Here is a 13,972-nt window from a genome sequence, read left to right as displayed (position 1 = left end):
GCATACACAATATTTTTTCTTACCTTCTTCAATGGTAAGTTTGAATTCACTTATATTTTAATTAAATATTACCATATTTATATTTAATAATTTATCATTTCTATAATTCTTACTTCAATAATATATATATATATATATATATATATATATATATATATATATACACACACACTATTATTTAAAAATATTAATATTATAAATGAGCATCAACATAATGCATTTGCAGTTGAATTGAGACAAGATTTTTGGATATCAATTTGTGTAAGTTGTTGAATTGAGATAGTTGAAATCAAAGATTATGTATATCCATAATAATCCATATATGAATATGAATTTATAAGGGATGTATCTCTAATTAGAATAATACTATATTTATTCTAAAAAAAAAGAATAAGACTATATTTAAACAAATTTTATTCAATTTCAAAGACAAAAATATTGTAATACAACGTTGAGTACCCTTAAAATTACAGCGGAATATATTCATCACAATAAATTTGAATTTCTTGTATTAATTTCAAATACATACACAACAAAAATTTTACTCGAATATCTATGAAACTTCGACAACTAAAAAAATGCATTATATCTATTTCAAAATGATTTACTAATTGGGTTTAAGTATTGGGCACAAGTCTCCGCGCAAAACGCGTAGAAAAAACTAGTTTGATAATATATGATGAGTTGGAGATTAGGCATGGTCACCCCCACCCAAGAGGTCATACTCAAAGTTGATTGGGTATGCTCGGTTGCAGCCTTGCAGGGATAATCGAAAGGGTTAATAGAGTGGCACGATAGTTGTGAAGAAATGCATCTCACTCTTTGATTCCTTACCAAATAATTGTTAGGTGTTGCTTGGGCCCCCTTTTTCTTTGGAATTTTTTAAAAGAATTATTTAAGATTTGGTAACTATAAACTATTTAATACTTTAATAGTTAGTACTAAAATATTAAATATTAACTTAAAATGATATTGCGTCAACTTTTTCTAAAAAAAAGGACGTGGTATCTCTTATATTTATTTATTTTTAAATTAAATGAATGTCATTCGGTTTTAAATAAAAAAAATTTGTTTAAAAAATTTATGATGTCGATTTTTCTAACAAACTTTTTTTTAAGAATACAACGTCGATTTTCATATAAAACCGACATTGTATCCTTATTAAAAAATTAAAAATAATTTGAATATAATACGTCATTTTTCCAAAAAGTGACAGCGTATATTAAATAAAAATAAAAAAAATCATAATTTATACGACGTCGATTTTGTACAAAATTGACGTCATATCATTTTTTAAAATTAAAAATTAAAAAAAAAACTACAATTATTAACGATGCAGAGTTTTTCTTTAAAAAAATTGATGTTAAATATTTTTTTAAATTATAATGCTATTTAATGTTTTAATGACAATTTTATTAAAACTAACGTGATATGTTAGACCTTATATGATATTTTTGTAGTAGTGTATACTTTCTAAATTTAAATGATTTTAGAATGTTAACTACATGTCGATGAGGATATATATATATATAATTGCAAAAAATTGAGAATATAAGATAAGTGATATCCATAGTAAACGCTCTATAGTCTATATTATATACTTCTTCTCCCAAATATTAATTAAATTCAGTGCAAGTTGAGTGTGCGTTTAAATATTACGACTATGGAATATTTATATTAGACGAAAAACGAGCAACCAAGTTTATTGCTCAATGTGACGTGCGTGAACTAATAAGCTGAGTCTTTCAAGTGTAATCAATGATTAAAATGAGCTAAGTATAGCTGGATTATATCTTTAGCCAATTGGGCTTAACCAGTCAACTACCAAGTACTCCAAATTTAGGTTTTACTTGGTTACTCCGTCACACACACATATACACATCTTTCATTGCCAAATTGAACTTGCATCTATTTCATTGGGAGAGTGCTTTGTGGTTTAAGAGGTTTTTCGTTACTTTTCCTCCTTTTTTTAAAAATAATTAAATCTATGTTTTTTTATCTTTTGAATTGTATAGTATAGTGTGCAACTTGTGTGCACCTGAATACGAGCAAATTAAATTATCATGGGAATTTCTTTATTAGTTATGTATGTGTGTGAGAGTAGATTTTAACATAAATCACACATTAATTTGAATGTAGAAGATTCTCTAATTGATGAGAGTTCGTTTTCCTAAACTCAAAAAAAAAAAAAAAAAAAAGTTAATGATACTAAGTCATCCACTGATCTCCGATATAATATGTACTAAAAATAATAAGAGCCAATGCTGGTAATTTATAATGAGAATACAAATTATGTTGTTGTAATAATGTTCATCGATAACTTTAACATTTTGATTTATTCCTTGTACAATAATGATAAGATAATTCCAAACTTACCAATATATATATATAAACACAAACACACATACATGTGAGGGTTCAAGTAAGAACACATCATCTGTAAAAAGTGTGGACACATTCACACCATCTATCTTGAGAAATCAAATGTTAGAGTTTCACTATTACTAAACTTTTAAGTTTGTAATAATTATAAAATAAACCCCGCTTTTAAAAGTTTTTAATAATTATAAAATTGACCTAATGTTTTTATTACTAAAACCCTCAACCATTGACGAATCCTGGTTGACAACTGAGATCAATTATCATTTTTTACAGGATGGCCCGGTTCTCGTTTGATCATTGACATAGGGTCCGACTCTCATTAGAGCCATGCTCTATGTGAGAACTATGATCAAATTTGAACCATTAAAACCAATAGATGGACAATTGTAATCTACACATCCATCTCTAAAATTAAGGATATTATTACATTATATAATAAGAAATATATGACTAAGGGCAAATTAGTTTACCCAGAAACATCTAATATCGACAAAAAAGGCGAGCATTCCTTACACACTATGCTTTCTAAACCTGTTTATTCCCTAACAATATGGATAAAAACACAACTATTTTTAGTCACTAATATTAACACCAAACCTTAACGATAATATAATGCACTACAACTAACAGTTGATCATAATGCACCAATGTAACACCGATGCACAAATACTACATCTACAAGCCGCAACCACCACCGCAACGCACAACCACTTCCACATCACCTCACAGCATTTGCCACCACAATCCACCACTACATCAACGCAATCGCCACGCCGCATCGACTTCTAAACACTAACCTCTATAGACCTAAACCCTTACCCTAACCCCAATCGCCCTAAATAGTAACCCATACCCACTAAAGCATAAACCATAAATCCAACTCTATAAATACACATACCCACGCATTACAGAGCACAAAGCCTTCCCTTCAAGAACAACTCTCCTATGACCAACCAGAATAAACAACCACCAACAAAGTAATGCATCACTAGTTCCATAAAAATGCACATTTTTTACTACTAGCAATGCACAACTTTTACTCTAGGAGTGCACAAAGGTGTACATTATTTTGTAAGTGCACTCCTTAAACCCCTAACCCCTAAACCCTTAAACACTAAAGCCTAAAGCCTAAACCCCAAACTCTAAACCTACAAAATTGATCACCACCATACTAACACAGAATGCGAAACACTGGCCCGTAGATTGCGCACCTTTACTACCAGCAATGCATAACTTTTACTATGAGGGTGCACAAAGGTGTCCTATGATGCACCACCCCTGGCGTCCCAATGCTCAACCTAACACTTATAATGCACCTTTATTAAAATCATAGATTTATCAATAAACATAATCAAAAGCATAAAACTCAAATGAACCAAAAAAAAAAAAAAAAAAAAAAAAAAAANAAAAAAAAAAAAAAAAAAAACGAAAAACAAAACAAAACAAAAAAAAAAACAAAATATAAATATAAATCCATGTTGAGCAGTCACCGCCGGCACTAGAAAGACCCAAAAGAAGAACGAAAGAAAAGGTCCATAAAATCATGATTATAATTTCCTAAAATGATGCAACATAATCTATAAGAAACTACGTGGAAAACTATCTAAATGCTCCTAACATGGAGAATAGTTATATATATATATATATATATATATATATATATATATATATATATATATATATATANTATATATATATATATATATATATATATATATATAGGATCGCGTTCAAATGCGTACTGGCCGCCCAGGAGAGAAATGCGGACGAATCACAGCGCGCCACGTGTCCGGAATGTAGTTGCACCTAACGTTATAACTAGGTGCACGTCATGTTATAACTAGGTGCACATAGGTGCACCCAGGTGCATAAATGTTAACAAGGTAAATTACTTGCACTTGCAAGTGAAAATAGGTGCACACGTGCAAGTAAAATGTATTACAAGTGCAAGTAAATTGTACAATGAGCATCAATACTAAATGCACCTAATGTTATAACTAGGTGCACCTAATGCTATAACTAGGTGCACATAGGTTGCAACCAGGTGTATGAATGTTAACAAAGTAAATTACTTGCACAAGTGCAAGTAAAATGTATTACAGGTGCAAGTGAATTGTACAGTGAGCATCAATACTAAGTGCACCTAATGTTATAACTAGGTGCAACCTATGTTATAACTAGGTGCATCTAGGTTGCACCCAGGTGCATGAATATTAACAAGGTAAATTACTTGCATTTGTAAGTCAAAGTATTTGCAAAAATATGTGCATGAATATTAACAAGGTAAATTACTCGCACTTATAAGTGAAAATAGGTGCGAAAATAGGTGCACTTGTAAGTGAAACTAGGTGCACCAAAGTTCCAGTTATTTACGAATATTTGGAATGTTTTTTCTGTTATTATAATATCGATGCACAAATTAAAACGACTTGATGGGTGAGTAATAGTAAACACTTATCCGTAAAAGAATGAAAAGTATAAATAATAAAAATTATGAAGTACAATTCTAAAAGTCTCAACAAACAAAGAAATTCACCCCCTTGAACCATTTTGCTGTTATTATAATAGTAATGCACAAATTAAAACAACTTGATGGGTGAATGATAATCAACATTTTTCCGTAAAATAATGAAAATTATAAATAATAAAAATTACGGGGTACAATTCTAAAAATCTAAACAAACAAAGAAATTCATCCCCCTTTGAATCATTTTTCTATTATCATAATATCGTTGCACAAATTAAAACAACTTGATGGGTGAGTGATAGTCAACTAACACTTGTCCATAAAAGAATGACAATTATAAATAATAAAAATTACGAAGTACAATTCTAAAAATCTCAACAAAAAAAATTAAAAAAAATTCACCACCTTTAAACCATTTTTCTGTTATTATAATATAGATGTACAAATTAAAACGACTTGATGGGTGGGTGATAGTCAACACTTGTCCCTAAAAGAATGAAAACTATAAATAATAAAAATTACGAAGTACAATTCTTAAAATCTCATCAAACAAAGAAATTCACTCCCCTCCATCCCAGCAACAATCGTATTACACTATTATACTGCAATAAAAATGAATTGCTTTAATATTCGCTTGACTACATACAATCATACCAATTTATGAATAGCTATTTAAAGTACCCTCCATTATTTTCCACCTTGTTTAAATAAAGAAATATTAAAAATCAATAATTATCAATATATATTAGTAGGTATGGAATAGTTAAATTTTGCAATTAATATATTCTCTTATTACATTAATGTATTAAAATATTTTTAAATTCTATTCCAAATATGCACACAACGATTAAATAAATATCTTTTCAACACAGTAAAATAATTAATCTAATATTATCTCTAAATTGTTTGAATATTACAACTAATGAATTATTTATTTTAGACGAATAACAATCCACCAAGTATATTGCTCAATGGTATGTTATCTATATCGTGGACCGTGGTTCACCGTATAAGGTAGATCACTAACATGAGGTACATTTTCAATATATTAAAATTTTATTTTTTGAAAGTACATTATGTATATTATTTAATATTTTTACCAAATAATATATCTTCAGCACACAAATAATATGCATTTTTTAATTAAAAATATACATTAATTCATTGACCATGGTCCACATTAATTTAGCAACGCGGACCATGGTCCACAATATACTTTGCCATTTTTAGCCAGTTGGGTTTGGCCGGCCTCGTACCGAATATACCAAATTAAGGTATTACTTCGGTAGCTCCGTCAACCGTTACACACGCAGAGATATATATGCTCTCTCTCTCTCTCTCTCTCTCTCTCTCTCTCTCTCTCTCTCTCTCTCTCTCTCTCTCTCTCTCCCCCTCCCTCTCCCTCTCTCCCGATCGATCTCTCTCAATCTCCTTCTAACTTTCGAGTTGCATTTGCGTGTATTTCGTTGATAGAGTTCCTTTGCGGTTTAAGAGGTTTTTCATTTTATTTTACTTTTTTTTTATTAAATTGATTTTATTTATTTGTTTATTTATGTTATGATGATGATATATATCATGTAGGTGCTTAAATTGTTGTACAAAAAAATGAGTGAAGTCGGATCTTCGACTCCTGATGCTACCAATTACCGTCCGGGTAATTCAAATTTTCCATTTCACAACTTTAACTTCAATTTTATTTGTACGTTTTAATTTGTGTGTGTCTGTGTGTTTGAGTTTGAGTTTTATTTAAAAATTTTGGTTATTATTATTATTATTATTATTATTATTTATTTATTTATTTTCGTTTAAAAATTTCTTTAGATCTGCAGATTTAATAGATGCCCTTTGTGAAGGAAAATTGAATTTTTAGTCCAAATCGGTCATCCACACTTGAAAACATTGATTTTTTGGTCATCCAAAAATTTAGGTTTTAAATATATTTTTGTGCAATTTTGTATCCATTTCTGAGTTTTCAAAAAATTAGGCATGATTTTTTGTTCACCGACCAAGTGAATATAAAAAATAATTAGAAACACATCATTTTTAGCGGTATTTATCAACATTTCTGCATATCATAAATGGATACAAAATTGATGTCGAAAGAATGAAAGAATCTTCTTATGTGGACCCTACTGTTCTTGATTTATTTTTACATCTCTTTTTCCTCATGATTTATTTATTTTATAATTAAAAATAATTGAAAATACACCATTTTTAACCGTACCTATCGACCCTTTCTTTGTGAAACATGAAGAAGAGATCGAAATAATCTTTTTATGGTGTGTTTAGATACCCAAAAATGATTTATGAAAATCATTTTCTAGGGTTTTAGTGTTTGAGAATATGAAGGAAAACGTGGTCAATGAAAAATAAATCACTTTTGATGAAAAATCACTTTTCCGTTTCTGAAACCAGTCTACCCACTTATTTTCGAAACCAGTGGGTAGACTCGTTTCGCAAACCAGTTGGCCGGGACTGGTTTCGCAAACCAGTTGGCTGACTGGTTTCGCAAATCAGGGATTTTTTTTTTGTTTTGTTTTTATGTATTTTTTGTTATGTTTTTTTAGATATTGTTATTTTGTTGTGATTTTTTAATTATAAATGAATGATTTGTAACAATTGTGATATTTAAAATATTTAATTTAATTATACAATTATGTTCATTTTTCTGTCAATTTTTTATAAAATGAACCAAACACACAAATATAATTTTCTGCTCCAAACACTATAAAGGAAAATGATTTATGAGAAATGACTCATTTTCCAGAAAACAATTTTCTGCTTTCCAAACATACCCTTAAGTGGACACTATTGTTCTTAATCTATATTTTTATATCTCTTTTTCTTGGCATTTTTAACATCACCATGTTTCATTTATTTTATAAAATCAAATTTTTATAAATTATGGCCCTAGAATTTAGATCTAACGATTCTGAATTTTGTAAAAGAATTGAAATTCATTATTTTATATACATTCTTAAAATGAATGTTCAATCCTTGTTTCATGATTCTCAAAATCTTTTAATTAGATTTATAGGCATTTTATAATATATTATTTATTATATTACTATTCAGAAATCAATGAATTTAATTTGTTAACTATGTTTATATGAGTATCCCATAATGAAAGATCGTTATAAATATACATGAACTTGTTTATTCTTCTTCATCATCATATCTATAATCCTATAAAGATAATAAAATAGTGTATGTGAATGACATCTCTTAATATTTTATTAACAACTCTTTATTATATTTATGAGCAGATGTAATAATCATTAGCTCAGATACAAGTAGTAGTAGCAGCGAAGAAATAAAATATATACCAGTTCAAAAACGGGCCGGTGACACGGGCAATGTAAGTATACTAAATTTATGCGGGGTTGAGTTTGCCCGAGTATATAAATCCATTCAATCTTTTAAAAATTTTGAATTGTATAAAACAATATAATGTGTGAGTAGATTGATTTGACATAAAAAATTTCTTTATTGGTTATATGTGTGTGAGAGTGTGTGAGCATATTTTAACATAAATCATTAATTTGAGTGCAGAAGATCCGCCTGAGGAGAGTTCGTGTTTGTAAACAGAAAAAAGTAGTCGAGGATGCTGAGTCATCCACTGATTCTCCTGTGTATATTCTTAGAACCTTAATTTCTCAATGTGTGTGCGCGTTATATATATATATATATATGATCAAATTGTATGTATGTATATTTTCGCAGTGAGCAGCCAAAGAAAAGACTTGGACAAAAAGCCAAGAAAAATGGGGGCAAAACTGCTGCTGCGCCGCGGCTTGTGACGGCTCCGGCTTCGGCTTCAGCTCCGGCTCCTCCAAAAATGTGAATGCTAGAAGGCGGTGACTCGGTGAGTCAGCTATAAACCGCCCCAATCCGTCTCCCCCGTAGTAAATGTATAACTTTATTATGCTTAATATGTACTCCTAGTCTTGACATGCATTTGTATTTATACTGTTATGGAAGTTGTGTATGAAAAAAGGTATGTTTGTATTTTCCAGTAATATTCTCTAATTGATTTTTTTAAAGATAAAATTAAAACTTAATATTCTCTATTGATTTAGAATGTAAGTTTATCTTTAGAATACATATTATGGAAAACATAGTCAAACACTCAAACTCAAGCATCCCATCGTGCCTTTCAGAGAGATTGGTACGGTAAAGTAAATATAATAAATCTGTTTTAATTGACTTATAAACTGTTAAATAATAAAAGTAAAATTCTAAAATTCTCAACAAACAAAGAAAGTAACGCCCCTTCCTCCTCCGCTCCTCCCCCACTACATCATATTACAGTAATAAAATTTAATTACTTTAATTTTTTCCCCACTACGATAGTAGCAATTTATGAATAGCTAAAGTAAGAGTAATTATTTAATTTCTATAGTTTTATTTTAATTTTCTTTCCCTTCCATTATTTTCCGCATTGTTTAAATAAATAAATATTAAGAGTCGATAATTATCAATGTATATTAGAACGGAATAGTTAAATTTTGCAATTAATATATTCTAGGGTCACACTTGTATGAGACCGTCTCACGGATCCTTATTCGTGAGACGGGTCGAGTCGGGTCAAAGCACCATGCAAATGTCATACTTATATGTGCAAATCTCACACTTATATGCTCAAATATAACACTAATTAAAAATACAATTTTTGTTACTTATAAGAGAAAAAGTAATACATTTTTCATAATAAGTAATGTTGACAAGTACCTCTCACTTATAAGGGCAAATATAATACTTTTGAGGAAAAATGTAATACTTTTAAATTGAAATGTAAAAGTATTGTATTTTCCCTTAAAAGTATTAAATTTACCCTAATAAGTAACAAAAAATTTATTCCTAATTAGTATTACATTTGAGCATATAAATATGACATTTGTGCATATAAGTGTTACATTTGCATCTTGACCCGACCCGACTCATGGTGAGACGGTCTCACACAAGTTTTTGCCTATATTCTATAATTACATTAATTTATTAAATAATTTTTCAATTCTATTCCAAATATGCACACAACGATTAAATAAATATCTTCTCAATACATCAAAATATTTAATTTAATATTATTTCTCAACTTTTTAATTTTAAATAGTATTAGAATGTTATCTATGTGAGCATGTTCGAAAATCTATGTCAAGGTCTTAATGAAAATACTAATGGGGGTATTAATACGAATTAATAAATATCAAATAATTACGAGAAATTGAGAATAAGAAAAGCGATATGATATTCATTGCATTGCGTGTTTGAATATTACGACTAATAAATTATTTAGATCAGAAAAATAACGAAGAATTAAGTACATTGCTGTTTTCAAAAAAAAAAAAAAAAGTACATTGCTCAATGCTACATTAATAATTAATTATTTAATTAATTTAGTCTTTCTAGTGTAATCTATGATTAACGTGGGCTACGTATAGCTGGATTGGACCTTAGCTTTAGCCAATTGAGCTTGGCCTGAGCTACTACTAACTACTCCTAATGTAGGTTATGCTCGGTTACTCCGTAATCACATACATACACATACGTCTCTCATTTCCGAGTTGAACTTGCATATGTTTCACTGATAGAGTTGCTTTGTGATATAAGAGGTTTTCAATTGTACTTTTCTCCTTATTTAAAAAATAATAATTTTCTCTTTTTTATTTATTGATGTTATGAATGTTATGATGATGATGATATATCATGTAGATGCTTACATTTAAAAAAAATAAAAATAAAAATCAGCTAAATGGGATCTTCTACTCCTGATGCTACAACTTACCATCCATGTGATGATTCAATTTTCTATTTCACAACTTTAATTTCAATTAGATTTAAGCACCAATATGTTCTAATGATGATACTAGATTTTGTAAAAGAAAATCATCATTTTAGATACATTCTTAAAATGAATTTTCAATACTTGTTTCATGCATGATTCTCAAAATCTTTTAACTCGATTTATCGGCATTTTAAAATATATTATTTATTCTATTATTTTCCAGAAATCAACGAATATGCTGACTATGTTTTATATGATATGATCATCCCAAAAGAACGCTATAAAGATACATGAGTTTGTTTATTTTTAATCATCATATATATATATCTACTATACTAATAAGAGCCAAAGAGAGTTAGGCCTAAAATTGGTAGAAAAAATGGCGGTCAAATTATTTAATCAAATGGATGGTTCAGATGAATTATTTAATTAAATAGATGGTTAAGATAATTCAGATTAATATTATTAATAGAGATTACCTAATTTAACCTTACTTTTATGATTATCCGTTAAGTTTTCCGTTAAATATTCTATTCTCCGTTAATATTCGGTTAACTTTTAACTTACTCATTAATTTCTATAAGAAAGGTTTTAGGTTCGAACCTCATCTCAATCAAATTTGACATAATTAAGTTTCTCACTCTATTTTAGTCTTATTAAATTAAATAAATTAGTAGCTACAACAAAAAATGATATATATGTATTTCTTTAATTTAGAAGTATGTGTCTACAATACCTTTATTTGAAAAAAATTATTTATTATCAAAAAATTAAATTAAATAAGAGAAATAATTTCATTAGTTATATTTTCTTTATTTTCTCTCATTCAAAGATTCTCTACATTCAAATTTAACAATTGATATTCATTACATTGTCCATTATCTTATTTTTACAATATCTTGTAATTAAATATCAAAGTTATAGTACAAAATAATGTTATATATTTAGTTACCAAGTATTTTATTAATACTATGAAAATTTTTTTTAAAATAATTTGAAACTAATTATATTAACTACTTGGAGATTGATTGACAAAGAGAGTACTCAAATAACCCAACAAATTGAAGCGGAATCACTCTATTTTACTCTTATTGAATTAAATAAATTAGTAGTTACACCAAAAAAATGATACATATGTATTTCTTTAATAGCATGAAAAAAATAAAAAAGAATAGTTTGAAACCAACCATATTAACTACTTGGGGGATTTGTTGACAATGAAAGTACTCAAATAACCCATTACCCAACAAATTGAAGCGAGAAACTACTTTTTAATATCTTCGGAATACATAATATTTTAAAATTTCAAATTTTTATTAATTTATTTAATCTTTTTTCTTAAACTAGAGGGATTTCTTTATCCACATAACTCATTCAACAATAATAGTTGAACCAAATGAACCCCAAGCAGAACACCTAAAGGAAAGTCCATAACTCCTATATCATAATCTTGCATGACGTTGTCATCAATGCTATCAACAATAACCGAATTGCAAATAACACACTACCAACAAAAAGGAAAAGAACAAATAGTAAAGATGATGACAATGACAATGTTACTCAAAAGAGAATTAAGAACACTTAGAAAAATTCAAATTAAAAGTAGTATTTATTTAGACTATCATTTTTAGACCAAATATTTAGACTATCGATTTTACAAGGTTGCAAACATTTATTTTAGTAATAATTATAATGAATTTTCTATATTATCTTGGATTCATATACTTTGAGTTAGATTTTAAATAAAAAAATTCGACATTCAATTACCTATAAACTTCTCCTATATAATCCTGCATTGATATACTTTCAAATATTTATTTAAATATAAACATTGGGCATTAACTCATTCGCGCAATGCGCGTATAAAACTAGTAATCCTATAAAGATAAAATAATTTATGTAAATGACATCCCTTAATATTTTATTAACAACTCTTTGTTATATTGATGAGTCAGATGTTATAGTTATTAGCTCATGTACAAGTAGTAGAAGCGAATAAATAAAATATGTATCCCACATAAAGTGCACTAAACTTATGGGGTTTGAGTTTACATTAGTAAATATATCGTACCATTCAACCTTATAAAAAATTTAAATTGTATAACACAGAATACAACTCATGTGCACCTGAACACAAGTATATTATTCAATATTACGTTAACTAATGAGTTTAGTCTTTCGGGTGCGATTAATGGTTCGGTTAATGTAGGTAGACTAAGTATAGTTGGATTGGACCTTTAGCCAATTGGGCTTGGTCCGGCCTACTATCGAGTACTCCAAATGTAGGTTATACTCGGTTATTCCATCGTCACACTCACACATATACGTCTCTCATTTTCGAGTTTGAACTTACATATGTTTTATCGAAAGAGTTGCTTTGCGATATAAGCGGTTTTTCATTTTACTTTACTCCTTTCCTTTTTTATTAAATCAATTTTTTGTTTTATTTATTTATTTATTTATGTTATGATGATGATATATATATCATGTAGGTGCTTAAAAGATATGAATATAATTGTATAAATCAACGTGCAACTCGTGTGATATATCACCTGGACGGTAACTGGTAGCATCAGGAGTTGAAGATCTGATTTCACTCATTTTTTTGTACAACAATGTAAGCACGTACATGATATATCATCATCATAACATAAATAAACAACTAAATAAAATCAATTTAATAAAAAAAAAAAGTAAAATAAAATGAAAAACCTCTTAAATCGCAAAGCAACTCTATCAACGAAATATACGCAAATGCAACTCAAAAGTTAGAAGGAGATTGAGAGAGAGAGTGAGGGAGAGAGAGAGCATATATGTCTCTGTGTGTGTAACGGTCTGACGGAGTTACCGAGTAATACCTTAATTTGGTATACTCGGTACTAGGCCGGCCAAGCCCAACTTGCTAAAAATGGCAAATTATATTGTGGACAATGGTCCGCGTACCTAAATTAATGTGGACCATGAATTAATGTATAATTTTAATTTCAAAAAAAATGCATATTATTTGTGTACTGAAGATGAAGATATATTATACATTTAATATTCAAATAATGTACCTTAAAAAAATAAATTTTTAATGTATTAAAAATGTACCTCATGTTAGTGGTCTACCACAGTGGACCATGGTCCACGATACCATTGAGCAATATACTTGGTGGTTTGTTATTCGTCTAATATAAATATTTCATTGGTCGTAATATTCAAACAAGTGCTCATCTTGCACTGATCGAATTTAGCATATATACAATATAGAGATAATATTAGATTAATTATTTTACCGTATTGAAAAGATATTTATTTAATCGTTGTGTGCATATTTGGAATAGAATTTATAAATA

The sequence above is a fragment of the Ipomoea triloba genome, chromosome 14 (assembly GCF_003576645.1).
Source record: "Ipomoea triloba cultivar NCNSP0323 chromosome 14, ASM357664v1".
In the NCBI taxonomy this organism is placed as follows: domain Eukaryota; kingdom Viridiplantae; phylum Streptophyta; class Magnoliopsida; order Solanales; family Convolvulaceae; genus Ipomoea; species Ipomoea triloba.
Note: the sequence above shows the minus strand (reverse complement) of the source record.